Source organism: Camellia sinensis, chromosome 7, assembly GCF_055761805.1.
Source record: "Camellia sinensis isolate YWXY chromosome 7, ASM5576180v1, whole genome shotgun sequence".
NCBI lineage: Eukaryota > Viridiplantae > Streptophyta > Magnoliopsida > Ericales > Theaceae > Camellia > Camellia sinensis.
In genome coordinates this window covers 22,422,596-22,427,977 of record NC_138967.1, presented here as the reverse complement: position 1 = coordinate 22,427,977, position 5,382 = coordinate 22,422,596, and the positions used below count along the sequence as shown (strand labels likewise).

Genomic DNA, 5,382 nt, shown 5'->3' with positions numbered 1-5,382 from the left:
CGCACCGCACACACCCTATCCAATGTATAAAATATTGAAAAAATTATTATTTTTTGAATAAATAAAAGTTTTTATGTGATGTACAAAAGAATGGAACACCAAATGGACCTCTAACCTCTGGTTGTTTGTTTGTTTGTTTGTTGTTGTTGTTTATTTTTTATTTTTTAAAGTCAAATTTAACAATATTATTACATTAATTATATTTTTTAATCACATGTTACTCACTATGATGAGAACTCGCAAATATTCAATCCAAGAACTTCTCTCGTAGAGTGGTGTCTTTTATAAGACTCAGTTTCTTATATTGGATATTAATAAGATTCATGTAAAGTTCATTAAAGACAATGTTTCACTTTAATAGATAATTGAGTTGATAGGTATAAAAAGAATCAATTAATTTATGATTTCTCTTTTCTTTATATGTTAAGTTGAATGGATGTGATTTTTTTTTTCTGTTCATGTTAAAACAAAATAAATATTAGTTTTTTTTTTTTTTTGGGTATTAGTTTAGTATTAAATATTATTTTATTTCTCATTTCTAAATTGAAATATGAAAGTTTATAACAATTGACAAATAAAAAAATTATACATATCTTGGTTCCTCTAAAATTGAAATCCTAAAGACTGTGTTTAGTTGGGGGATTTAAGGAGGGATATGAAAAGGGAAATGGAAAAGGTAAGTGAAATATGAATAAAATATATGTATATTTCACATAGTTTTACACACATTTTTCTTTTCCCTTTCCAAATCCCTCTTCAAATCCCCCAACCAAACATAGCATAAAAGTCTAAAATGTGAGTACCTAACATCTATACTATTATAAAATGAACAATTTTTGTGGTATCCTAATGTCGCCTTTGATTTGGTTAAAAGATTTTGAAAGGAATTTGAGAAGTGAAAAGGAAAAGGTATGTAAAATTAAGTAATATATTTTGTTAAGTAATATATTTTATTCACAAATTACCAACATTTTTCTTTTCGTTTTTCTTTTTCAAATTCTTTATCAAATCTCTCAACCAAATAGAGTGTAAGGATTTAAAATATGAATATCTAAAATGTCAGTCTCAAGTATTTATGTTATTAAATAAACTGAACAATTTTAGTGGTATGGTGAAGAGTAAGATTCAAACCTAAAAACTTAACTCTAATAAAAAATTTGAAACATTCACTTTGTTTAAGATTCTTAGAATGAAATTTTTGGCTGTGATCTGTCTACATTTCCATTTATAGAAAGTGTTGTGTGTGTGTTGTGATTTTGGATTGAAGACCACGCGAAGGCAACACGAACACATCTCCTCGATACGAATACTAAAAAGCGAGTTGAAAAAGGTTCAAAAGTTAAATATAGAAAGTGTTTTTTGTATTTATAGAAAGTGTTTTTTGTGTGTGTGTGTGTTGTGATTTTGGATTTATAGAAAGTGTTTTTTGTGTCTTTAAGTACGTGAGCTAAATATTTTCATGTTGCATTAGTTCCTGCGAAGCGAAGCATTACCCTTTACTTCATCTCTCACTGTCTTAAAAGTTGTAACTCATCGTCTTCACCACCCCAACAACCACCCCCCCCCCCCCTCCCCCCCCCCCCCCCCCTTCTTTTTTTTAAAACAAATCTCCATTTGTTTGTTTTTGTTTTTTCTTTTCACAGCATGTTTATAATATTTGAAACAAGTTTGTATGACTCTGTCCTCAAACTACCCACTGGCCTTGCTGAAACTAACAAACAGAGATGGCATATGGCATTTGTTACAATCTATTGTTCCAGAGCCTTCGCCGGTTGCTTGGAAGCCAAGAAGAACAACAGAAAGGTATCCCCTTTTCTTCCATCTAACTCAGTTGTCGTCATCGATGTCCCCGAACCACCACACCCCTGTTTCAGAAATATTGATAAGTCAAGTCTTACCCAACTTACCAAAAAGAAAAATCTAAACCGGCTTCTTGAAAAACATGGTGGAGTTCAAGGTTTAGCTTCTGATCTCAAAATCAATTTGGAGAATGGCATAAATGGAGATGACGAGGAAGATATTTCGCGCAGACACAAAGCTTTTGGCAGAAACACATATCAAAGGCCTCCCACCAAACGTTTCTATTGTTTCGTATGGGAGGCTTTGAAAGATCCTACTATTATAATCCTTTTAGTATGTGCAGCTCTTTCACTTGGATTTGGCATCAAAGAAAATGGGCTGAAAGAAGGGTGGTACGACGGAGGCAGCATATTTTTTGCTGTCTTTCTTGTCATAGCAGTCTCAGCAGGAAGTAATTTCAAGCGAAGTAGGCAATTTCTCAAATTATCTAAAGTCAGCAACAATATCCCGATTGATGTTGTGAGAAATGGAAGGCGGCAACAAGTTCCGATTTTTGAGATTGTTGTTGGAGATGTAGTTTGCTTAAAGATTGGAGATCAGGTTCCAGCTGACGGCCTATTCATAGATGGCTACTCGCTACAAGTTGATGAATCGAGCATGACAGGCGAAAGCGAGCACGTAGAAGTAAATATTAACCGAAATCCATTCTTGTTTTCGGGTACTAAGGTGGCTGATGGGTTTGGCCGAATGCTTGTCACATCGGTTGGCATGAGCACGACATGGGGTGAGATGATGAGCACAATCAGCTGCGACATTAATGAGCAAACGCCTTTACAAGCCCGGCTCAACAAACTAACCTCAGCCATAGGCAAGGTTGGTTTGGTTGTTGCTTTCCTAGTTCTAGTGGTGTTGTTGGTTCGGTATTTCACAGGCAATACAAAAGATGCAAATGGAAATACAGAGTTCAATGGAAGCAAGACAAAAGTTGATGACATTATCAATTCTGTTGTGGGGATTGTAGCTGCTGCAGTAACTATTGTTGTTGTTGCAATTCCTGAAGGCTTGCCATTGGCTGTCACACTTACTTTGGCTTATTCGATGAAGAGAATGATGGCTGATCAGGCCATGGTGAGAAAGCTCTCTGCATGTGAAACAATGGGCTCTGCCACCGTCATTTGTACTGACAAAACAGGCACCCTCACACTCAACCAAATGAAGGTAACAAAGTTCTGGCTCGGCCAAGAATCAATGGAGGAAAGAAATTCAACTTCAATTTCAGACATTGTTCTTGAATTGCTCCACCAAGGTGTCGGTTTGAATACGACAGGCACAGTTTACAAGTCCACTTCAGGATCCGAATTTGAGTTCTCTGGCAGCCCCACCGAAAAAGCAATTCTGTTTTGGGCTGTCATGGAACTAAACATGGATGTGGAGAAACTGAAGCAGAGCTGTTCAATCCTCCATGTTGAAGCCTTCAATTCAACAAAGAAAAGAAGCGGCATTTCAATGAGGAAGAAGGATGACAATACAATCAACGTGCATTGGAAAGGGGCTGCAGAGATGGTGCTTGCAATGTGTTCCCATTACTATGATGCCTCTGGAAAAATCAAGGTCTTGGATGATGTTGAAAGGAAGAAATTTGATCAAATGATTAAAGGTATGGCTGCGAGCAGCCTTTGATGCATTGCTTTTGCTCATAAACAAGTTCAAAAAGAAGAGAATCAAGGCGAAAAAGTGAACAAAAATTTGAAGGACAGCAACTTGACCCTTTTGGGATTGGTAGGCATAAAGGATCCATGTCGGCCTGGTGTGCAGAAAGCTGTGGAAGCTTGTCAGTATGCTGGAGTGAACATAAAAATGATCACTGGCGACAATGTTTTCACCGCAAGAGCTATAGCCACTGAATGCGGGATACTTAGGCCTAATCAGGATATTAGTGGAGCAGTGGTACAAGGTGAGGAATTTCGCAATTACAAGCCAGAGGAGCGATTGGAGAAAGTTGATAAAATCTGTGTGATGGCAAGATCTTCCCCATCCGATAAACTTCTCATGGTGGAATGCTTGAAGCAGAAAGGCCATGTTGTGGCAGTTACTGGCGATGGCACGAATGATGCACCCGCATTGAAGGAAGCAGATATAGGTCTATCTATGGGGATTCAAGGAACAGAAGTGGCGAAAGAGTGTTCAGACATTGTCATTTTAGATGATAACTTTGGTTCTGTAGTCACGGTCTTAAAGTGGGGAAGATGTGTTTACAACAACATTCAAAAATTCATCCAATTCCAGCTCACTGTGAACGTTGCTGCCCTTTTCATCAACCTTGTCACAGCAGTTTCAGCTGGTGAAGTGCCACTTACAGCTGTCCAGTTATTGTGGGTGAACTTGATCATGGACACCTTAGGTGCTTTGGCTCTGGCCACAGAAAAGCCCTCCAATGAACTCATGCAGAAACCACCTGTGGGTCGAACTAAACCACTCATCACCAACATTATGTGGAGGAACCTGCTAGCTCAAGCATTCTACCAGATAACCGTGCTACTGACCTTACAATTCGGAGGCAAATCAATCTTTGGGGTGAATACAAATGTCAACAACACGCTAATCTTCAATACTTTCGTGCTTTGCCAAGTTTTCAACGAATTCAATGCAAGGAAGCTCGAGAAGAAGAATGTCTTCAAGGAAATACATAGGAGCAAGTTGTTTTTGGCAATCATTGGGATTACCATTGTTCTTCAAGTGGTGATGGTGGAATTCCTGAAGAAATTTGCGAGTACAGAGAGGTTGAATTGGTGGCAGTGGGTAGTATGTATTGGATTTGCTGCAGTATCTTGGCCGATTGGTTGGCTTGTGAAGTGGATACCTGTTCCAGAGAAACCTTTTTTCAGTTACCTCAAATGGAGAAATACAAAATACTTGTAAATATGAATAGTTAGGTATTTAATATTTGATGCCATGGACAATGTTAGTTTCATCATTATGTATGTTCAATTACTGTATTATAAGTAATAGTTTAATGTATAAGCAAATAATAGAACTTGTATTGTTTTTTTCCTTAGACATACCCGAAGGTACTGTTTCAAATTGCTGCTTTTTATTCATCCTATCTGTGAAGGTGCTAAAGGATATAGAAGGTTTAACAGATCATTTTTGTAGAAAGCCACAATGCTTTGACATTTGTGGTCTCTTTGAAGAAAATCAGATTCAATATTCTTTTTATTTATTTTTTCTAAATCGGCAGTCGTAGATTGAGAGGGGAAATCGAGCCCTTGACCTCCTAGCGAGGTGTATGGATTCTGACCAACTAAAGAGCCTTAAAAATTTTGTATATAAGTTATCCCTATATCACATTTGGAGGAAATAAATAATAGGGTATATTTACTCTAATAAGGGCGGCTTAGCCCAACAATAAGGCTTGTTTGAGTAAGATTGCTTATATGTCGTATTTTTGATAGGAGTCGTGTATTTGCCACTCAGTCACCGTTCTACTATTCACTCACGTAAGGAGAGAAGTTGCAAAAATATTTAAGATGACTGAAGAAGATACGAGAGCAAAGATTAGATGTTGATGGCAAGACTGGAACA

General features: G+C 37.3%; 1 pseudogene across 1 annotated transcript; it reads left to right on the top strand.

Moving 5' to 3' along the window:
* The first annotated feature begins 1,565 nt into the window (after positions 1-1,565).
* Positions 1,566-4,914, top strand: LOC114256560 (putative calcium-transporting ATPase 13, plasma membrane-type pseudogene; annotated as a pseudogene). The gene has a single exon (XR_014335054.1). The product of XR_014335054.1 is annotated as a putative calcium-transporting ATPase 13, plasma membrane-type pseudogene (transcript).
* The last annotated feature ends 468 nt before the right edge of the window (positions 4,915-5,382 follow it).